Source organism: Semicossyphus pulcher, unplaced genomic scaffold, assembly GCF_022749685.1.
Source record: "Semicossyphus pulcher isolate SPU_LCO1_2020_fin unplaced genomic scaffold, fSemPul1.0.p SCAF_8, whole genome shotgun sequence".
Taxonomy (NCBI): Eukaryota; Metazoa; Chordata; class Actinopteri; order Labriformes; family Labridae; genus Semicossyphus; species Semicossyphus pulcher.
In genome coordinates this window covers 26,320,001-26,339,412 of record NW_027211759.1, presented here as the reverse complement: position 1 = coordinate 26,339,412, position 19,412 = coordinate 26,320,001, and the positions used below count along the sequence as shown (strand labels likewise).

Sequence of the window (19,412 nt, the reverse complement as noted above, 5' to 3'; positions counted from 1 at the left end):
ATGGCAGCAGCGACGGTCAGAACGGCCGGAGCTGCAGGCGGCAGGCCTAGGACACAACCACAAAGAAGAATCGCCTCTGTGCCCATTCGGATGAAGGAGCCGGAGCCACACGGGAAAAGTTCAAAGCAGCGGCGGCCTGACCCTCCGGGAGAGGCAGGTGGGAAGGAGCAGCAGGGTGAGGGTCTCCTCTGAGCACCAGGACAGGAACCGAGAGATCATTCTGTTTGGGAGAACAGAATGAGTTCTTATTGGTAGGGGCTCACTGCGCTCCTGCACAACAGAGGACATTAAGCATTTTAACCAATGCACTCCCTTTTAAATGATTTTTAAAAGACACTTGAAGAAGTAAAAACTTTTATCATATGCCTTTAAATTTTAAACTGTCTGTAATACTATAAAACAAATAAGTGACGAACGAATGGTTTTAAAAAGTGCACATATCTGTTCTTATCAGTTTAATATCTGATATGTCCTCTATACGGGGACGAAATATTAAACGGATTTTTGACACCGGGAGCTGAAAGAGGGGCTTGCTCCGTTCACTCCACGCATCGACCCGGTATTGCAGTGCCACCGGGAACGGTGCAACCTTCTCCTGCCTTGTGCAAAAACAACTCCTCAGTGCAGTGCAGCGCAGTGATTTTGTGCCCCGCAGATCCCCTTTGTTTCTTCCTGGAATGTCACAGAGGGCCTGCAAGACCCTGATACATGTTTCGTAGCCCGCATCTGACAGCCAGGCCTTCATTTCTCTGAATTTTCCGTCGGATAAAGCCTGTGGCAAATGTGGGCAGGGCTGGGGTGGAAGCGGCCCAGTCCGCGACGAGCCAAGTGGTGAGACTCACCGTGAGTGTAGTGGCTGGGGCGACGCCTGTGCTGGGCTGCTCCCGAGGAGAAGCCTGTACCTACTCGGGTTTCTCTTCAAAACGCACAAGTCTTTCGCCTTTTACTAAAGACTTCCGTGGAGAGGAACACTATTGAGTTAAAGCTATTTTTGGCAGGCTTAGCCGTTTGGCCGAGCCTCTGTCTTTTGTGGAAAGCAAGCAAGCAAGCAACAAAAACTATCCTAGGCATTCGAGGGTCAGGGCCCGGAGCCAAGGTCGGGCGTGGCCGGAATTGCTGGGCAGCAGCCGTCGTTCGTTACGGCCGATAAGAATTTCCGCACCACGACGAGGGAGGGCCGTTCCAGGAGGTGGGCTCGAGCGGCAAACAGTCTGCGGCATCGCTTCTCGGCCTTTTGGCTAAGATCAAGTGTAGTATCTGTTCTTATCAGTTTAATATCTGATATGTCCTCTATACGGGGACGAAATATTAAACGGATTTTTGACACCGGGAGCTGAAAGAGGGGCTTGCTCCGTTCACTCCACGCATCGACCCGGTATTGCAGTGCCACCGGGAACGGTGCAACCTTCTCCTGCCTTTTGCAAAAACAACTCCTCAGTGCAGTGCAGCGCAGTGATTTTGTGCCCCGCAGATCCCCTTTGTTTCTTCCTGGAATGTCACAGAGGGCCTGCAAGACCCTGATACATGTTTCGTAGCCCGCATCTGACAGCCAGGCCTTCATTTCTCTGAATTTTCCGTCGGATAAAGCCTGTGGCAAATGTGGGCAGGGCTGGGGTGGAAGCGGCCCAGTCCGCGACGAGCCAAGTGGTGAGACTCACCGTGAGTGTAGTGGCTGGGGCGACGCCTGTGCTGGGCTGCTCCCGAGGAGAAGCCTGTACCTACTCGGGTTTCTCTTCAAAACGCACAAGTCTTTCGCCTTTTACTAAAGACTTCCGTGGAGAGGAACACTATTGAGTTAAAGCTATTTTTGGCAGGCTTAGCCGTTTGGCCGAGCCTCTGTCTTTTGTGGAAAGCAAGCAAGCAAGCAACAAAAACTATCCTAGGCATTCGAGGGTCAGGGCCCGGAGCCAAGGTCGGGCGTGGCCGGAATTGCTGGGCAGCAGCCGTCGTTCGTTACGGCCGATAAGAATTTCCGCACCACGACGAGGGAGGGCCGTTCCAGGAGGTGGGCTCGAGCGGCAAACAGTCTGCGGCATCGCTTCTCGGCCTTTTGGCTAAGATCAAGTGTAGTATCTGTTCTTATCAGTTTAATATCTGATATGTCCTCTATACGGGGACGAAATATTAAACGGATTTTTGACACCGGGAGCTGAAAGAGGGGCTTGCTCCGTTCACTCCACGCATCGACCCGGTATTGCAGTGCCACCGGGAACGGTGCAACCTTCTCCTGCCTTTTGCAAAAACAACTCCTCAGTGCAGTGCAGCGCAGTGATTTTGTGCCCCGCAGATCCCCTTTGTTTCTTCCTGGAATGTCACAGAGGGCCTGCAAGACCCTGATACATGTTTCGTAGCCCGCATCTGACAGCCAGGCCTTCATTTCTCTGAATTTTCCGTCGGATAAAGCCTGTGGCAAATGTGGGCAGGGCTGGGGTGGAAGCGGCCCAGTCCGCGACGAGCCAAGTGGTGAGACTCACCGTGAGTGTAGTGGCTGGGGCGACGCCTGTGCTGGGCTGCTCCCGAGGAGAAGCCTGTACCTACTCGGGTTTCTCTTCAAAACGCACAAGTCTTTCGCCTTTTACTAAAGACTTCCGTGGAGAGGAACACTATTGAGTTAAAGCTATTTTTGGCAGGCTTAGCCGTTTGGCCGAGCCTCTGTCTTTTGTGGAAAGCAAGCAAGCAAGCAAGCAAGCAAGCAACAAAAACTATCCTAGGCATTCGAGGGTCAGGGCCCGGAGCCAAGGTCGGGCGTGGCCGGAATTGCTGGGCAGCAGCCGTCGTTCGTTATGGCCGATAAGAATTTCCGCACCACGACGAGGGAGGGCCGTTCCAGGAGGTGGGCTCGAGCGGCAAACAGTCTGCGGCATCGCTTCTCGGCCTTTTGGCTAAGATCAAGTGTAGTATCTGTTCTTATCAGTTTAATATCTGATATGTCCTCTATACGGGGACGAAATATTAAACGGATTTTTGACACCGGGAGCTGAAAGAGGGGCTTGCTCCGTTCACTCCACGCATCGACCCGGTATTGCAGTGCCACCGGGAACGGTGCAACCTTCTCCTGCCTTGTGCAAAAACAACTCCTCAGTGCAGTGCAGCGCAGTGATTTTGTGCCCCGCAGATCCCCTTTGTTTCTTCCTGGAATGTCACAGAGGGCCTGCAAGACCCTGATACATGTTTCGTAGCCCGCATCTGACAGCCAGGCCTTCATTTCTCTGAATTTTCCGTCGGATAAAGCCTGTGGCAAATGTGGGCAGGGCTGGGGTGGAAGCGGCCCAGTCCGCGACGAGCCAAGTGGTGAGACTCACCGTGAGTGTATTGGCTGGGGCGACGCCTGTGCTGGGCTGCTCCCGAGGAGAAGCCTGTACCTACTCGGGTTTCTCTTCAAAACGCACAAGTCTTTCGCCTTTTACTAAAGACTTCCGTGGAGAGGAACACTATTGAGTTAAAGCTATTTTTGGCAGGCTTAGCCGTTTGGCCGAGCCTCTGTCTTTTGTGGAAAGCAAGCAAGCAAGCAACAAAAACTATCCTAGGCATTCGAGGGTCAGGGCCCGGAGCCAAGGTCGGGCGTGGCCGGAATTGCTGGGCAGCAGCCGTCGTTCGTTACGGCCGATAAGAATTTCCGCACCACGACGAGGGAGGGCCGTTCCAGGAGGTGGGCTCGAGCGGCAAACAGTCTGCGGCATCGCTTCTCGGCCTTTTGGCTAAGATCAAGTGTAGTATCTGTTCTTATCAGTTTAATATCTGATATGTCCTCTATACGGGGACGAAATATTAAACGGATTTTTGACACCGGGAGCTGAAAGAGGGGCTTGCTCCGTTCACTCCACGCATCGACCCGGTATTGCAGTGCCACCGGGAACGGTGCAACCTTCTCCTGCCTTGTGCAAAAACAACTCCTCAGTGCAGTGCAGCGCAGTGATTTTGTGCCCCGCAGATCCCCTTTGTTTCTTCCTGGAATGTCACAGAGGGCCTGCAAGACCCTGATACATGTTTCGTAGCCCGCATCTGACAGCCAGGCCTTCATTTCTCTGAATTTTCCGTCGGATAAAGCCTGTGGCAAATGTGGGCAGGGCTGGGGTGGAAGCGGCCCAGTCCGCGACGAGCCAAGTGGTGAGACTCACCGTGAGTGTAGTGGCTGGGGCGACGCCTGTGCTGGGCTGCTCCCGAGGAGAAGCCTGTACCTACTCGGGTTTCTCTTCAAAACGCACAAGTCTTTCGCCTTTTACTAAAGACTTCCGTGGAGAGGAACACTATTGAGTTAAAGCTATTTTTGGCAGGCTTAGCCGTTTGGCCGAGCCTCTGTCTTTTGTGGAAAGCAAGCAAGCAAGCAACAAAAACTATCCTAGGCATTCGAGGGTCAGGGCCCGGAGCCAAGGTCGGGCGTGGCCGGAATTGCTGGGCAGCAGCCGTCGTTCGTTACGGCCGATAAGAATTTCCGCACCACGACGAGGGAGGGCCGTTCCAGGAGGTGGGCTCGAGCGGCAAACAGTCTGCGGCATCGCTTCTCGGCCTTTTGGCTAAGATCAAGTGTAGTATCTGTTCTTATCAGTTTAATATCTGATAGGTCCTCTATACGGGGACGAAATATTAAACGGATTTTTGACACCGGGAGCTGAAAGAGGGGCTTGCTCCGTTCACTCCACGCATCGACCCGGTATTGCAGTGCCACCGGGAACGGTGCAACCTTCTCCTGCCTTGTGCAAAAACAACTCCTCAGTGCAGTGCAGCGCAGTGATTTTGTGCCCCGCAGATCCCCTTTGTTTCTTCCTGGAATGTCACAGAGGGCCTGCAAGACCCTGATACATGTTTCGTAGCCCGCATCTGACAGCCAGGCCTTCATTTCTCTGAATTTTCCGTCGGATAAAGCCTGTGGCAAATGTGGGCAGGGCTGGGGTGGAAGCGGCCCAGTCCGCGACGAGCCAAGTGGTGAGACTCACCGTGAGTGTAGTGGCTGGGGCGACGCCTGTGCTGGGCTGCTCCCGAGGAGAAGCCTGTACCTACTCGGGTTTCTCTTCAAAACGCACAAGTCTTTCGCCTTTTACTAAAGACTTCCGTGGAGAGGAACACTATTGAGTTAAAGCTATTTTTGGCAGGCTTAGCCGTTTGGCCGAGCCTCTGTCTTTTGTGGAAAGCAAGCAAGCAAGCAACAAAAACTATCCTAGGCATTCGAGGGTCAGGGCCCGGAGCCAAGGTCGGGCGTGGCCGGAATTGCTGGGCAGCAGCCGTCGTTCGTTACGGCCGATAAGAATTTCCGCACCACGACGAGGGAGGGCCGTTCCAGGAGGTGGGCTCGAGCGGCAAACAGTCTGCGGCATCGCTTCTCGGCCTTTTGGCTAAGATCAAGTGTAGTATCTGTTCTTATCAGTTTAATATCTGATATGTCCTCTATACGGGGACGAAATATTAAACGGATTTTTGACACCGGGAGCTGAAAGAGGGGCTTGCTCCGTTCACTCCACGCATCGACCCGGTATTGCAGTGCCACCGGGAACGGTGCAACCTTCTCCTGCCTTTTGCAAAAACAACTCCTCAGTGCAGTGCAGCGCAGTGATTTTGTGCCCCGCAGATCCCCTTTGTTTCTTCCTGGAATGTCACAGAGGGCCTGCAAGACCCTGATACATGTTTCGTAGCCCGCATCTGACAGCCAGGCCTTCATTTCTCTGAATTTTCCGTCGGATAAAGCCTGTGGCAAATGTGGGCAGGGCTGGGGTGGAAGCGGCCCAGTCCGCGACGAGCCAAGTGGTGAGACTCACCGTGAGTGTAGTGGCTGGGGCGACGCCTGTGCTGGGCTGCTCCCGAGGAGAAGCCTGTACCTACTCGGGTTTCTCTTCAAAACGCACAAGTCTTTCGCCTTTTACAACAGACTTCCGTGGAGAGGAACACTATTGAGTTAAAGCTATTTTTGGCAGGCTTAGCCGTTTGGCCGAGCCTCTGTCTTTTGTGGAAAGCAAGCAAGCAAGCAAGCAAGCAACAAAAACTATCCTAGGCATTCGAGGGTCAGGGCCCGGAGCCAAGGTCGGGCGTGGCCGGAATTGCTGGGCAGCAGCCGTCGTTCGTTACGGCCGATAAGAATTTCCGCACCACGACGAGGGAGGGCCGTTCCAGGAGGTGGGCTCGAGCGGCAAACAGTCTGCGGCATCGCTTCTCGGCCTTTTGGCTAAGATCAAGTGTAGTATCTGTTCTTATCAGATCCTCCACTGTTCTGCCTCTTGGTGAGACAGCGATCGCCTCCGCTGGCTAGTGGGAGCTCTTGCCTGTTTGTGGCATTGCTTCTGCTAGTGCACGGGAGGATATTATATTTTTTCCTTTCTGAAATCCAGAACAACTGCTTCGTAGTTGCTCGTAGGTTTCACACAGGAATATATTGTTCCAGAAGTGCAGGTTACCACCGTTTTTGGCGGTGATAACTGCCTGACCAGAACAACCAAGGTAAGTACTGCTTTTACTTGCTTTTACTTGCTTTTCCAGCTTTTACTTGGTTTTACTCCCTTTTTCTCTCTTTTACTTGCCTTTTACCCCTTTTTACTTATTTTAGTTATTTATTCATCGTGTTTTAGGTTTTAAGTGTTTTAGTGCGTGGTGCCTCCACCATGTCGGCTCCCCATGCCGGCATGCGGAGGCACCACAGCGTTCGGTTGGTTTTTAAGGAAAAAGATGGAGAGCCTTTAAAAATGTCTAGACTTGACTTCTCCCGGAAATTAATTCAGAAAGTGTTGAATTTTTCCCCAGACGACTTGAATTGTATCGTCACTTTACCACTGAACAAGGGTTTTGATGTGAGCTTCCGCTCTGCCCCATTGCTGCTTGAATTTTGGAACCGCTTTGAAAATGTAAAACCCCAGTTTTCTGCATTTAATGTTGAGAAACTGACTGACAATGCCTCTAAAACAGTCATTGTCAGAATGTTCAATGAAACAGTTAGTGCAGAAGACATTTGTATATGGCTGGGCAGATATTGCACTGTTAAAGGCCAGGCTATGAAGGTGAGAGATGAGGATGGCATCTGGAATTGTGCCTGGAGGGTCCCTGTCCAGCAATGGCAGGACCCCCAGGGCTTCCAAGGCCTGAAACATCTGCCATCCATGATAGTCCTGGGAAATAACAGGGGCTACATTCACTATCAAGGTCAGCCCAAGCTCTGCCGCAAGTGTGGTGAGCAAGGGCACCTTGCGGAAGCGTGTAAGCAGACAATTTGTGGTAAATGCAGAGAAATTGGGCATACCTTCGAGGAATGTACCAATGGCAGAAAGTGCAACCTCTGTGGTGAAACAAATCACCTCTTCAGAGATTGCCCAAAGTCTTTTGCCAACAAATTGAAAGCAGCAAAAGTCACAGGGAAGGAGAAGGAAAATGGCGGACCGGTACAAATGTTTGAGGAGCGTTTGGAAGAGCCTAGGACTGAAAATTCAAATCTCCCTCCAAATCCTGTGATTGGAGGAGAAAGACCAGGTGAGGAGGGAGAGGGGGAGGGGCCTGCAACTGCCCCCCAAGCTGAGAGTGGCGAAGGAGAGGGTGCAGTGCAGGCAGAAGGCGGAGCTACCTCTGACTCAGACCCACTGAGTCAGAGTGATAGTGAAGATGCCCCCCTCCCACAGGCCCAGCAGGCTAAGAGGCCTTTATCTGAATTGTCCTCTGAGTCTCCTGTAATCTCAGAGAAGAGGGGAAGAGCTGGGAACTCCTCAGACAGTTCACCTGTGGAGGAGCCCAGAGTCTTCCCCTCCAATTCACCAAATGAGGTCTCATTTCTTACCATAGCTCTGCAATCAACCCCGAAGGACTCCAAATTTAATAAAAGATTGCAAGAAAGGCCACCACCCAGAGTCCGAAAGGGAAATGAAGCTCGACCCATTCACTCTTCACCCGTAAGAGTGAAAGAAGAGCCTCATTCACAAGACATTTAACTGCCTTTTAATTTTAGTCTTTTAAAATGTCTTACCTGTTGTTTTTAACCATACTTATGGCTATCACCTTCTCAACCATCAATGTGAGAAGTGTGAAGTCGAAAGTTAGAGCCCAAATGGTTTTATCCTTTCTTAACTCTTTTAAGTCTGATGTGTTTTTAATACAGGAGTGTGGCCTACCGTTTTTAAACAACTACAGAGATTGGAAGGAGCTATGGCCACAAACATCAATATGGAGCGGGTCAAACGAAAACAAAAACGATGGAGTGGCCATTTTAATCAAAAATCCTCTAGTCTTGGTGAAGGACAGCACTGTGGTGAGAGATGGTAGGGCACTTTTAGCACATCTGACTTTTATGGGTAGAGATTTTAATGTTTTAAATATTTATGGCTTTAACGACAAGAATGACAGGTATGACCTTTTAGAAGACTTGCAGTCCCACATGCTAGGTAGGGAACCTTTAGTTGTGGGAGGGGATTTTAATTGTGTTTTAAGCAGAAATGATAGGAAGGGAGCAGGAGAGGATTTTAAAGTAGACAAAACATCGGTTTTATTAGAGGGCATATGCAGGGATTTTAAACTACTGGATTGTTTTAAAGTCATGCATCCCAGAGAGGAGGGCTTCACCTGGTTCAGTGGTGACGGTACCAAAGCCTCTCGCATCGATTACGTTTTATCACGAGATTGCCCACCTACCGATGCTAGATTAACTCCTGTTTTCTTTTCCGATCACGTCGTGCTCTCGTGCACCCTCTCACTCTCTTCTGGTGTGACATCAGGAAAGGGTCTGTGGAAACTCAACTGCTCCCTTTTAGAGGATAGGGAGTTAGTTAGGCAGTATAGGGAGCAGTACCAAGAGTGGCAGACCCTTCAAGACTTATACGATACACGTGCACACTGGTGGGAAATGGCGAAGGGAAGGACCCAGACTTTCTTTAGGCAGGCAGGGAAGAGAAAGAAAGATAGGGAAAACAGACGCATGTTGGGACTGCAAAAGCGACTACAACGGTATTTTAAACTAAACCAACAAGGAATGGATTTTAATGAAGAAATTAAACAAGTAAAACAAGAGATGTCGGTTTTAGCAGAAATCAAGAGCAAAGGTGTCATTTTAAGGAGTAAAGAACGGGAACTAGAAGAAGGAGAAAAGTGCACAAGATATTTTTTTAAGAAAATAATGAGTAAGGATAAAACTATAGTTAAACTAAAAAGAGAAAATGAACGCACTGCTGAAACAACAAAAGAAATAAATGAAACTGTGCAAAACTTTTACGAACAACTGTACAAAGAAAAAAACATAAAAAATGACACAATGAAAGAAGTTTTAAAATTCATCGAACGCAAGATAGACGACAGTGTGCTTTTATCCCAAGATTTTACGCTTTTAGAAATAAACAACTGTATTAAGGGTTTTAAGAAAGGGAAGTCTCCTGGAGAGGATGGGCTTCCCTTGGAATTTTACCTGACCTTCTGGGATATTTTAGCACCTGACCTACTTGCTGTTTTTATGGATTTTGAAAAACTTGACCGACTTCCTGACAGTTTTAGATTAGGGATAGTGACTCTACTTTTTAAAGACAAAGACAAGACGGACTTAAAAAACTGGAGACCTATCACTCTTTTAAACATTGACTGTAAACTTTTTAGTAAGCTTTTAGCATTGCGCATGTCTGTGTTTTTAGAAGGGCTGATTCACCCGGATCAAGCCTGTGCCATCCCGGGGAGGAAGATCACAGACAGCCTCGTACTGATCCGAGACACCATCTGTTTTGCGAGAGACAGAAACATCCGGCTAGTAGTCTTGAATTTAGATTTTGAAAAAGCCTTTGATCGGGTCTCGCACCAGTACCTTTTCAAGGTGCTGCCAAAAATGGGGTTCCCTGAAAGGTTTATAGCTTGGGTGGGATTGCTGTACCGGGACATTACCAGCAAATTTGTGGTTAATGGGCATCTGACAAAAGCAGTGGAAATAAACTGCGGTGTCCGTCAGGGTTGTCCGTTATCTGCCCTCCTCTATGTTATCTGCATCGAACCGTTGGCACAGATCTTGAGAAGGGACCAACGAATCAGAGGGGTGGGAGTACCGGGGAGCGGGGGACTTACCACTAAATGTGTTTTTTATATGGACGACATAAACATTTTATGCACTGACCTTTTATCCGTCAACAGGACGCTGGACTTGACTGACTGGTTTGGACGGGCCTCTGGATCGAGACTAAACAGACACAAAACCCAAGCCCAATTTTATGGACCATGGACAGCGACTGAGACATCTGGACTCCCCCTGACTGTGACCCAGACCGACCAAAAAATACTTGGGGTCAAATTTGACAGAGAGGGAGGAGGGGAAACCAATTGGCAGGACAAGATAGGGAAAGTTAAACAAAGACTGGGGTACTGGACTTCACGAAGACTGACCATAGAAGGAAAGGTTTTAATCATTAAAGCAGTGATTTTACCTTTGCTTTTATTGATCAGTTCTGTTTTTATCCCCTCTAAAAAAGTGATTTTAGACCTGGAACGAGCCATCTTTTATTTTCTGTGGGGGTCCAAGTGGGAGCGCTTGAGGAGGGACATCATGAAGAAGCCAAAAGAGAAAGGAGGAAAAGGAGTGCCCGATCTTCACCTGGTTCTAGGAAGCCGATACACCACCCTGGCATTGAGCGCGGCCACAACCCCATCCAGAAACCCACTAACCACGGCAATGACACGGTTCTGGATGGGGTCATACCTCAGAAAACTAAAGATTTTAGCACCAGATCTTAAAGTTCCTGTGTCTTTTAACTTACCAACTGCCTACTCTTTTATCCCTAAGTTTTTAAGACACTTTAACCTTGAACAGGAGGAGTTGCATGTTTTAACTAACCACCGCTCTCTTATCTCTGTTGTGCAGGAGCGAGAGCCAGTGAGTCCAGTGCGCGGGCTTGCATTCGGCGAGCCCTCCACAGTTTGGCGCAACGTGAACCATCCTGTTCTCCCAAACAGACTCCGGGACCTGTCATGGATGGTGGCCCATGAGATCCTCCCAGTCAGGTCCGTAATGCACTCCCGGGGCATGGCGACGTCCTCAACCTGCCCCCGACCTGGTTGTGGCGCGCCTGAGTCGGTGAGGCACCTGCTCTGGGAGTGCAGCGCTGCCGTAGAACAGTGGGCAACAGCCGGCTCCTTGCAATTCCCGTGCTTACCAGCAAGGGAGGTCCTCACACCACAGCTCGTCTTGTACGGAGTGAGCCAGATGCAGCAGAAAGCAAAGGACTTTGCGCAACAATGGCTCACTCTAGCCGCCATCAAAGACGCCACATGGACCTCCAGGAACTTGCTGGTAAGGAAGCACAAGCAGATCCCCCCCGTGGCTGTGATCCAGATGGCAGCAGCGACGGTCAGAACGGCCGGAGCTGCAGGCGGCAGGCCTAGGTCACAACCACAAAGAAGAATCGCCTCTGTGCCCATTCGGATGAAGGAGCCGGAGCCACACGGGAAAAGTTCAAAGCAGCGGCGGCCTGACCCTCCGGGAGAGGCAGGTGGGAAGGAGCAGCAGGGTGAGGGTCTCCTCTGAGCACCAGGACAGGAACCGAGAGATCATTCTGTTTGGGAGAACAGAATGAGTTTGTATTGGTAGGGGCTCACTGCGCTCCTGCACAACAGAGGACATTAAGCATTTTAACCAATGCACTCCCTTTTAAATGATTTTTAAAAGACACTTGAAGAAGTAAAAACTTTTATCATATGCCTTTAAATTTTAAACTGTCTGTAATACTATAAAACAAATAAGTGACGAACGAATGGTTTTAAAAAGTGCACATATTTATTGATCAATGGATTTTATGTATGATGTAACTTCTTTTAACCATTTCGGTGTTGTCTTTTAAAAATCATTTGTTTTAATTCAAGCCAAGTGGGTACATAAGGCAGTGTTGTATTTTAAAGGTCAAAAATGTGTGTTTTTACGAAAAACAATGTCTGAAATAAGTGTCAATAAATTTTTTCGAAAGAAAAAAAATCTGTTCTTATCAGTTTAATATCTGATATGTCCTCTATACGGGGACGAAATATTAAACGGATTTTTGACACCGGGAGCTGAAAGAGGGGCTTGCTCCGTTCACTCCACGCATCGACCCGGTATTGCAGTGCCACCGGGAACGGTGCAACCTTCTCCTGCCTTGTGCAAAAACAACTCCTCAGTGCAGTGCAGCGCAGTGATTTTGTGCCCCGCAGATCCCCTTTGTTTCTTCCTGGAATGTCACAGAGGGCCTGCAAGACCCTGATACATGTTTCGTAGCCCGCATCTGACAGCCAGGCCTTCATTTCTCTGAATTTTCCGTCGGATAAAGCCTGTGGCAAATGTGGGCAGGGCTGGGGTGGAAGCGGCCCAGTCCGCGACGAGCCAAGTGGTGAGACTCACCGTGAGTGTAGTGGCTGGGGCAACGCCTGTGCTGGGCTGCTCCCGAGGAGAAGCCTGTACCTATTCGGGTTTCTCTGCAAAACGCACAAGTCTTTCGCCTTTTACTAAAGACTTCCGTGGAGAGGAACACTATTGAGTTAAAGCTATTTTTGGCAGGCTTAGCCGTTTGGCCGAGCCTCTGTCTTTTGTGGAAAGCAAGCAAGCAAGCAAGCAAGCAACAAAAACTATCCTAGGCATTCGAGGGTCAGGGCCCGGAGCCAAGGTCGGGCGTGGCCGGAATTGCTGGGCAGCAGCCGTCGTTCGTTACGGCCGATAAGAATTTCCGCACCACGACGAGGGAGGGCCGTTCCAGGAGGTGGGCTCGAGCGGCAAACAGTCTGCGGCATCGCTTCTCGGCCTTTTGGCTAAGATCAAGTGTAGTATCTGTTCTTATCAGTTTAATATCTGATATGTCCTCTATACGGGGACGAAATATTAAACGGATTTTTGACACCGGGAGCTGAAAGAGGGGCTTGCTCCGTTCACTCCACGCATCGACCCGGTATTGCAGTGCCACCGGGAACGGTGCAACCTTCTCCTGCCTTGTGCAAAAACAACTCCTCAGTGCAGTGCAGCGCAGTGATTTTGTGCCCCGCAGATCCCCTTTGTTTCTTCCTGGAATGTCACAGAGGGCCTGCAAGACCCTGATACATGTTTGGTAGCCCGCATCTGACAGCCAGGCCTTCATTTCTCTGAATTTTCTGTCGGATAAAGCCTGTGGCAAATGTGGGCAGGGCTGGGGTGGAAGCGGCCCAGTCCGCGACGAGCCAAGTTGTGAGACTCACCGTGAGTGTAGTGGCTGGGGCGACGCCTGTGCTGGGCTGCTCCCGAGGAGAAGCCTGTACCTACTCGGGTTTCTCTTCAAAACGCACAAGTCTTTCGCCTTTTACTAAAGACTTCCGTGGAGAGGAACACTATTGAGTTAAAGCTATTTTTGGCAGGCTTAGCCGTTTGGCCGAGCCTCTGTCTTTTGTGGAAAGCAAGCAAGCAAGCAAGCAACAAAAGCTATCCTAGGCATTCGAGGGTCAGGGCCCGGAGCCAAGGTCGGGTGTGGCCGGAATTGCTGGGCAGCAGCCGTCGTTCGTTACGGCCGATAAGAATTTCCGCACCACGACGAGGGAGGGCCGTTCCAGGAGGTGGGCTCGAGCGGCAAACAGTCTGCGGCATCGCTTCTCGGCCTTTTGGCTAAGATCAAGTGTAGTATCTGTTCTTATCAGTTTAATATCTGATATGTCCTCTATACGGGGACGAAATATTAAACGGATTTTTGACACCGGGAGCTGAAAGAGGGGCTTGCTCCGTTCACTCCACGCATCGACCCGGTATTGCAGTGCCACCGGGAACGGTGCAACCTTCTCCTGCCTTGTGCAAAAACAACTCCTCAGTGCAGTGCAGCGCAGTGATTTTGTGCCCCGCAGATCCCCTTTGTTTCTTCCTGGAATGTCACAGAGGGCCTGCAAGACCCTGATACATGTTTCGTAGCCCGCATCTGACAGCCAGGCCTTCATTTCTCTGAATTTTCCGTCGGATAAAGCCTGTGGCAAATGTGGGCAGGGCTGGGGTGGAAGCGGCCCAGTCCGCGACGAGCCAAGTGGTGAGACTCACCGTGAGTGTAGTGGCTGGGGCAACGCCTGTGCTGGGCTGCTCCCGAGGAGAAGCCTGTACCTATTCGGGTTTCTCTGCAAAACGCACAAGTCTTTCGCCTTTTACTAAAGACTTCCGTGGAGAGGAACACTATTGAGTTAAAGCTATTTTTGGCAGGCTTAGCCGTTTGGCCGAGCCTCTGTCTTTTGTGGAAAGCAAGCAAGCAAGCAAGCAAGCAACAAAAACTATCCTAGGCATTCGAGGGTCAGGGCCCGGAGCCAAGGTCGGGCGTGGCCGGAATTGCTGGGCAGCAGCCGTCGTTCGTTACGGCCGATAAGAATTTCCGCACCACGACGAGGGAGGGCCGTTCCAGGAGGTGGGCTCGAGCGGCAAACAGTCTGCGGCATCGCTTCTCGGCCTTTTGGCTAAGATCAAGTGTAGTATCTGTTCTTATCAGTTTAATATCTGATATGTCCTCTATACGGGGACGAAATATTAAACGGATTTTTGACACCGGGAGCTGAAAGAGGGGCTTGCTCCGTTCACTCCACGCATCGACCCGGTATTGCAGTGCCACCGGGAACGGTGCAACCTTCTCCTGCCTTGTGCAAAAACAACTCCTCAGTGCAGTGCAGCGCAGTGATTTTGTGCCCCGCAGATCCCCTTTGTTTCTTCCTGGAATGTCACAGAGGGCCTGCAAGACCCTGATACATGTTTGGTAGCCCGCATCTGACAGCCAGGCCTTCATTTCTCTGAATTTTCTGTCGGATAAAGCCTGTGGCAAATGTGGGCAGGGCTGGGGTGGAAGCGGCCCAGTCCGCGACGAGCCAAGTTGTGAGACTCACCGTGAGTGTAGTGGCTGGGGCGACGCCTGTGCTGGGCTGCTCCCGAGGAGAAGCCTGTACCTACTCGGGTTTCTCTTCAAAACGCACAAGTCTTTCGCCTTTTACTAAAGACTTCCGTGGAGAGGAACACTATTGAGTTAAAGCTATTTTTGGCAGGCTTAGCCGTTTGGCCGAGCCTCTGTCTTTTGTGGAAAGCAAGCAAGCAAGCAAGCAACAAAAGCTATCCTAGGCATTCGAGGGTCAGGGCCCGGAGCCAAGGTCGGGTGTGGCCGGAATTGCTGGGCAGCAGCCGTCGTTCGTTACGGCCGATAAGAATTTCCGCACCACGACGAGGGAGGGCCGTTCCAGGAGGTGGGCTCGAGCGGCAAACAGTCTGCGGCATCGCTTCTCGGCCTTTTGGCTAAGATCAAGTGTAGTATCTGTTCTTATCAGTTTAATATCTGATATGTCCTCTATACGGGGACGAAATATTAAACGGATTTTTGACACCGGGAGCTGAAAGAGGGGCTTGCTCCGTTCACTCCACGCATCGACCCGGTATTGCAGTGCCACCGGGAACGGTGCAACCTTCTCCTGCCTTGTGCAAAAACAACTCCTCAGTGCAGTGCAGCGCAGTGATTTTGTGCCCCGCAGATCCCCTTTGTTTCTTCCTGGAATGTCACAGAGGGCCTGCAAGACCTTGATACATGTTTCGTAGCCCGCATCTAGAGATGTTTCGGTCCTGAACGATTCGTTCAAAAAGAACGAATCTTTTCAGTGAACGGAATGATCCGTTCACTTTCATGCATCAAAGTCGTTCCTTTCGTTCACTTGGCTCCGCTCGCGGCTCCCCACTTCTTGTTTTAGGAAACCAGACTGATTGATGTTAGCACGAGCCAATTGCGTTTCAGAGGAGGGCTGTTTGTATCACATCTAATGTATCAAATCACCATCATTGGTTAGGAGAATGACTGAACGTATCGCTTGACCGATCGTCTCTCTCTCTCTCTCTCTCTCTCTCTCTCTCTCTCCCTCGCTCTCGTTCACTGAACGAAGCGAGCGACCCGATTAGGTGCATCTGTGTATACAGGTTAATTCACAGATGTGTAAACCACTGACAGATGAACACAAACTAAACTTATTTTTCGTGAACGAGTGAGAGTGAGTGAGTGAGTTACGGGTAAACCGGAAATGTCACTGAACGACCTGGTGAACGAATGTAATGAACGAATCGTTCAGCTGAACGAGATCCGAAGATCCGGGTCACTCAAGTGAACGAGAGTTGACATCTCTACCCGCATCTGACAGCCAGGCCTTCATTTCTCTGAATTTTCCGTCGGATAAAGCCTGTGGCAAATGTGGGCAGGGCTGGGGTGGAAGCGGCCCAGTCCGCGACGAGCCAAGTGGTGAGACTCACCGTGAGTGTAGTGGCTGGGGCGACGCCTGTGCTGGGCTGCTCCCGAGGAGAAGCCTGTACCTACTCGGGTTTCTCTTCAAAACGCACAAGTCTTTCGCCTTTTACTAAAGACTTCCGTGGAGAGGAACACTATTGAGTTAAAGCTATTTTTGGCAGGCTTAGCCGTTTGGCCGAGCCTCTGTCTTTTGTGGAAAGCAAGCAAGCAAGCAAGCAAGCAAGCAACAAAAACTATCCTAGGCATTCGAGGGTCAGGGCCCGGAGCCAAGGTCGGGCGTGGCCGGAATTGCTGGGCAGCAGCCGTCGTTCGTTACGGCCGATAAGAATTTCCGCACCACGACGAGGGAGGGCCGTTCCAGGAGGTGGGCTCGAGCGGCAAACAGTCTGCGGCATCGCTTCTCGGCCTTTTGGCTAAGATCAAGTGTAGTATCTGTTCTTATCAGTTTAATATCTGATATGTCCTCTATACGGGGACGAAATATTAAACGGATTTTTGACACCGGGAGCTGAAAGAGGGGCTTGCTCCGTTCACTCCACGCATCGACCCGGTATTGCAGTGCCACCGGGAACGGTGCAACCTTCTCCTGCCTTGTGCAAAAACAACTCCTCAGTGCAGTGCAGCGCAGTGATTTTGTGCCCCGCAGATCCCCTTTGTTTCTTCCTGGAATGTCACAGAGGGCCTGCAAGACCCTGATACATGTTTCGTAGCCCGCATCTGACAGCCAGGCCTTCATTTCTCTGAATTTTCCGTCGGATAAAGCCTGTGGCAAATGTGGGCAGGGCTGGGGTGGAAGCGGCCCAGTCCGCGACGAGCCAAGTGGTGAGACTCACCGTGAGTGTAGTGGCTGGGGCGACGCCTGTGCTGGGCTGCTCCCGAGGAGAAGCCTGTACCTACTCGGGTTTCTCTTCAAAACGCACAAGTCTTTCGCCTTTTACTAAAGACTTCCGTGGAGAGGAACACTATTGAGTTAAAGCTATTTTTGGCAGGCTTAGCCGTTTGGCCGAGCCTCTGTCTTTTGTGGAAAGCAAGCAAGCAAGCAAGCAAGCAAGCAACAAAAACTATCCTAGGCATTCGAGGGTCAGGGCCCGGAGCCAAGGTCGGGCGTGGCCGGAATTGCTGGGCAGCAGCCGTCGTTCGTTACGGCCGATAAGAATTTCCGCACCACGACGAGGGAGGGCCGTTCCAGGAGGTGGGCTCGAGCGGCAAACAGTCTGCGGCATCGCTTCTCGGCCTTTTGGCTAAGATCAAGTGTAGTATCTGTTCTTATCAGTTTAATATCTGATATGTCCTCTATACGGGGACGAAATATTAAACGGATTTTTGACACCGGGAGCTGAAAGAGGAGCTTGCTCCGTTCACTCCACGCATCGACCCGGTATTGCAGTGCCACCGGGAACGGTGCAACCTTCTCCTGCCTTGTGCAAAAACAACTCCTCAGTGCAGTGCAGCGCAGTGATTTTGTGCCCCGCAGATCCCCTTTGTTTCTTCCTGGAATGTCACAGAGGGCCTGCAAGACCCTGATACATGTTTCGTAGCCCGCATCTGACAGCCAGGCCTTCATTTCTCTGAATTTTCCGTCGGATAAAGCCTGTGGCAAATGTGGGCAGGGCTGGGGTGGAAGCGGCCCAGTCCGCGACGAGCCAAGTGGTGAGACTCACCGTGAGTGTAGTGGCTGGGGCGACGCCTGTGCTGGGCTGCTCCCGAGGAGAAGCCTGTACCTACTCGGGTTTCTCTTCAAAACGCACAAGTCTTTCGCCTTTTACTAAAGACTTCCGTGGAGAGGAACACTATTGAGTTAAAGCTATTTTTGGCAGGCTTAGCCGTTTGGCCGAGCCTCTGTCTTTTGTGGAAAGCAAGCAAGCAAGCAAGCAAGCAAGCAACAAAAACTATCCTAGGCATTCGAGGGTCAGGGCCCGGAGCCAAGGTCGGGCGTGGCCGGAATTGCTGGGCAGCAGCCGTCGTTCGTTACGGCCGATAAGAATTTCCGCACCACGACGAGGGAGGGCCGTTCCAGGAGGTGGGCTCGAGCGGCAAACAGTCTGCGGCATCGCTTCTCAGCCTTTTGGCTAAGATCAAGTGTAGTATCTGTTCTTATCAGTTTAATATCTGATATGTCCTCTATACGGGGATGAAATATTAAACGGATTTTTGACACCGGGAGCTGAAAGAGGGGCTTGCTCCGTTCACTCCACGCATCGACCCGGTATTGCAGTGCCACCGGGAACGGTGCAACCTTCTCCTGCCTTGTGCAAAAACAACTCCTCAGTGCAGTGCAGCGCAGTGATTTTGTGCCCCGCAGATCCCCTTTGTTTCTTCCTGGAATGTCACAGAGGGCCTGCAAGACCTTGATACATGTTTCGTAGCCCGCATCTAGAGATGTTTCGGTCCTGAACGATTCGTTCAAAAAGAACGAATCTTTTCAGTGAACGGAATGATCCTTTCACTTTCATGCATCAAAGTCGTTCCTTTCGTTCACTTGGCTCCGCTCGCGGCTCCCCACTTCTTGTTTTAGGAAACCAGACTGATTGATGTTAGCACGAGCCAATTGCGTTTCAGAGGAGGGCTGTTTGTATCACATCTAATGTATCAAATCACCATCATTGGTTAGGAGAATGACTGAACGTATCGCTTGACCGATCGTCTCTCTCTCTCTCTCTCTCTCTCTCTCTCTCTCTCCCTCGCTCTCGTTCACTGAACGAAGCGAGCGACCCGATTAGGTGCATCTGTGTATACAGGTTAATTCACAGATGTGTAAACCACTGACAGATGAACACAAACTAAACTTATTTTTCGTGAACGAGTGAGAGTGAGTGAGTGAGTTACGGGTAAACCGGAAATGTCACTGAACGACCTGGTGAACGAATGTAATGAACGAATCGTTCAGCTGAACGAGATCCGAAGATCCGGGTCACTCAAGTGAACGAGAGTTGACATCTCTACCCGCATCTGACAGCCAGGCCTTCATTTCTCTGAATTTTCCGTCGGATAAAGCCTGTGGCAAATGTGGGCAGGGCTGGGGTGGAAGCGGCCCAGTCCGCGACGAGCCAAGTGGTGAGACTCACCGTGAGTGTAGTGGCTGGGGCGACGCCTGTGCTGGGCTGCTCCCGAGGAGAAGCCTGTACCTACTCGGGTTTCTCTTCAAAATGCACAAGTCTTTCGCCTTTTACTAAAGACTTCCGTGGAGAGGAACACTATTGAGTTAAAGCTATTTTTGGCAGGCTTAGCCGTTTGGCCGAGCCTCTGTCTTTT

At 50.8% G+C, this 19,412-nt stretch overlaps 29 non-coding genes and 2 pseudogenes across 29 annotated transcripts; all 31 read left to right on the top strand.

Annotated features, from left to right (window-relative positions):
• Positions 1-418: 418 nt before the first annotated feature.
• On the top strand, positions 419-593 carry LOC138613972 (U2 spliceosomal RNA; annotated as a pseudogene).
• A 309-nt stretch (positions 594-902) lies between these two features.
• On the top strand, positions 903-1,015 carry LOC138613617 (U5 spliceosomal RNA). Its single transcript, XR_011309755.1, has one exon. It is a non-coding gene; the product is annotated as a U5 spliceosomal RNA (small nuclear RNA).
• A 203-nt stretch (positions 1,016-1,218) lies between these two features.
• On the top strand, positions 1,219-1,409 carry LOC138613909 (U2 spliceosomal RNA). The gene has a single exon (XR_011310035.1). It is a non-coding gene; the product is annotated as a U2 spliceosomal RNA (small nuclear RNA).
• A 309-nt stretch (positions 1,410-1,718) lies between these two features.
• LOC138613616 (U5 spliceosomal RNA) lies at positions 1,719-1,831 on the top strand. Its single transcript, XR_011309754.1, has one exon. It is a non-coding gene; the product is annotated as a U5 spliceosomal RNA (small nuclear RNA).
• Positions 1,832-2,034: 203 nt separating this feature from the next.
• LOC138613908 (U2 spliceosomal RNA) lies at positions 2,035-2,225 on the top strand. Its single transcript, XR_011310034.1, has one exon. It is a non-coding gene; the product is annotated as a U2 spliceosomal RNA (small nuclear RNA).
• A 309-nt stretch (positions 2,226-2,534) lies between these two features.
• LOC138613615 (U5 spliceosomal RNA) lies at positions 2,535-2,647 on the top strand. Its single transcript, XR_011309753.1, has one exon. It is a non-coding gene; the product is annotated as a U5 spliceosomal RNA (small nuclear RNA).
• Positions 2,648-2,862: 215 nt separating this feature from the next.
• On the top strand, positions 2,863-3,053 carry LOC138613907 (U2 spliceosomal RNA). Its single transcript, XR_011310033.1, has one exon. It is a non-coding gene; the product is annotated as a U2 spliceosomal RNA (small nuclear RNA).
• A 309-nt stretch (positions 3,054-3,362) lies between these two features.
• On the top strand, positions 3,363-3,475 carry LOC138613614 (U5 spliceosomal RNA). Its single transcript, XR_011309752.1, has one exon. It is a non-coding gene; the product is annotated as a U5 spliceosomal RNA (small nuclear RNA).
• A 203-nt stretch (positions 3,476-3,678) lies between these two features.
• LOC138613906 (U2 spliceosomal RNA) lies at positions 3,679-3,869 on the top strand. The gene has a single exon (XR_011310032.1). It is a non-coding gene; the product is annotated as a U2 spliceosomal RNA (small nuclear RNA).
• Positions 3,870-4,178: 309 nt separating this feature from the next.
• LOC138613613 (U5 spliceosomal RNA) lies at positions 4,179-4,291 on the top strand. The gene has a single exon (XR_011309751.1). It is a non-coding gene; the product is annotated as a U5 spliceosomal RNA (small nuclear RNA).
• Positions 4,292-4,494: 203 nt separating this feature from the next.
• Positions 4,495-4,685, top strand: LOC138613928 (U2 spliceosomal RNA). The gene has a single exon (XR_011310052.1). It is a non-coding gene; the product is annotated as a U2 spliceosomal RNA (small nuclear RNA).
• A 309-nt stretch (positions 4,686-4,994) lies between these two features.
• LOC138613612 (U5 spliceosomal RNA) lies at positions 4,995-5,107 on the top strand. Its single transcript, XR_011309750.1, has one exon. It is a non-coding gene; the product is annotated as a U5 spliceosomal RNA (small nuclear RNA).
• Positions 5,108-5,310: 203 nt separating this feature from the next.
• On the top strand, positions 5,311-5,501 carry LOC138613905 (U2 spliceosomal RNA). Its single transcript, XR_011310031.1, has one exon. It is a non-coding gene; the product is annotated as a U2 spliceosomal RNA (small nuclear RNA).
• A 309-nt stretch (positions 5,502-5,810) lies between these two features.
• Positions 5,811-5,923, top strand: LOC138613696 (U5 spliceosomal RNA). The gene has a single exon (XR_011309830.1). It is a non-coding gene; the product is annotated as a U5 spliceosomal RNA (small nuclear RNA).
• A 211-nt stretch (positions 5,924-6,134) lies between these two features.
• LOC138613987 (U2 spliceosomal RNA) lies at positions 6,135-6,316 on the top strand. Its single transcript, XR_011310103.1, has one exon. It is a non-coding gene; the product is annotated as a U2 spliceosomal RNA (small nuclear RNA).
• Positions 6,317-11,874: 5,558 nt separating this feature from the next.
• Positions 11,875-12,052, top strand: LOC138613971 (U2 spliceosomal RNA; annotated as a pseudogene).
• Positions 12,053-12,361: 309 nt separating this feature from the next.
• On the top strand, positions 12,362-12,474 carry LOC138613694 (U5 spliceosomal RNA). The gene has a single exon (XR_011309828.1). It is a non-coding gene; the product is annotated as a U5 spliceosomal RNA (small nuclear RNA).
• Positions 12,475-12,685: 211 nt separating this feature from the next.
• LOC138613904 (U2 spliceosomal RNA) lies at positions 12,686-12,876 on the top strand. Its single transcript, XR_011310030.1, has one exon. It is a non-coding gene; the product is annotated as a U2 spliceosomal RNA (small nuclear RNA).
• A 309-nt stretch (positions 12,877-13,185) lies between these two features.
• LOC138613611 (U5 spliceosomal RNA) lies at positions 13,186-13,298 on the top strand. Its single transcript, XR_011309749.1, has one exon. It is a non-coding gene; the product is annotated as a U5 spliceosomal RNA (small nuclear RNA).
• A 207-nt stretch (positions 13,299-13,505) lies between these two features.
• Positions 13,506-13,696, top strand: LOC138613902 (U2 spliceosomal RNA). The gene has a single exon (XR_011310028.1). It is a non-coding gene; the product is annotated as a U2 spliceosomal RNA (small nuclear RNA).
• A 309-nt stretch (positions 13,697-14,005) lies between these two features.
• LOC138613693 (U5 spliceosomal RNA) lies at positions 14,006-14,118 on the top strand. The gene has a single exon (XR_011309827.1). It is a non-coding gene; the product is annotated as a U5 spliceosomal RNA (small nuclear RNA).
• Positions 14,119-14,329: 211 nt separating this feature from the next.
• LOC138613901 (U2 spliceosomal RNA) lies at positions 14,330-14,520 on the top strand. The gene has a single exon (XR_011310027.1). It is a non-coding gene; the product is annotated as a U2 spliceosomal RNA (small nuclear RNA).
• A 309-nt stretch (positions 14,521-14,829) lies between these two features.
• On the top strand, positions 14,830-14,942 carry LOC138613610 (U5 spliceosomal RNA). The gene has a single exon (XR_011309748.1). It is a non-coding gene; the product is annotated as a U5 spliceosomal RNA (small nuclear RNA).
• A 207-nt stretch (positions 14,943-15,149) lies between these two features.
• On the top strand, positions 15,150-15,340 carry LOC138613900 (U2 spliceosomal RNA). Its single transcript, XR_011310026.1, has one exon. It is a non-coding gene; the product is annotated as a U2 spliceosomal RNA (small nuclear RNA).
• An 885-nt stretch (positions 15,341-16,225) lies between these two features.
• Positions 16,226-16,338, top strand: LOC138613609 (U5 spliceosomal RNA). The gene has a single exon (XR_011309747.1). It is a non-coding gene; the product is annotated as a U5 spliceosomal RNA (small nuclear RNA).
• A 215-nt stretch (positions 16,339-16,553) lies between these two features.
• Positions 16,554-16,744, top strand: LOC138613899 (U2 spliceosomal RNA). Its single transcript, XR_011310025.1, has one exon. It is a non-coding gene; the product is annotated as a U2 spliceosomal RNA (small nuclear RNA).
• Positions 16,745-17,053: 309 nt separating this feature from the next.
• On the top strand, positions 17,054-17,166 carry LOC138613608 (U5 spliceosomal RNA). Its single transcript, XR_011309746.1, has one exon. It is a non-coding gene; the product is annotated as a U5 spliceosomal RNA (small nuclear RNA).
• A 215-nt stretch (positions 17,167-17,381) lies between these two features.
• Positions 17,382-17,572, top strand: LOC138614045 (U2 spliceosomal RNA). Its single transcript, XR_011310158.1, has one exon. It is a non-coding gene; the product is annotated as a U2 spliceosomal RNA (small nuclear RNA).
• A 309-nt stretch (positions 17,573-17,881) lies between these two features.
• LOC138613606 (U5 spliceosomal RNA) lies at positions 17,882-17,994 on the top strand. Its single transcript, XR_011309744.1, has one exon. It is a non-coding gene; the product is annotated as a U5 spliceosomal RNA (small nuclear RNA).
• Positions 17,995-18,209: 215 nt separating this feature from the next.
• On the top strand, positions 18,210-18,400 carry LOC138613941 (U2 spliceosomal RNA). The gene has a single exon (XR_011310064.1). It is a non-coding gene; the product is annotated as a U2 spliceosomal RNA (small nuclear RNA).
• An 885-nt stretch (positions 18,401-19,285) lies between these two features.
• LOC138613624 (U5 spliceosomal RNA) lies at positions 19,286-19,398 on the top strand. Its single transcript, XR_011309762.1, has one exon. It is a non-coding gene; the product is annotated as a U5 spliceosomal RNA (small nuclear RNA).
• Positions 19,399-19,412: the final 14 nt, after the last annotated feature.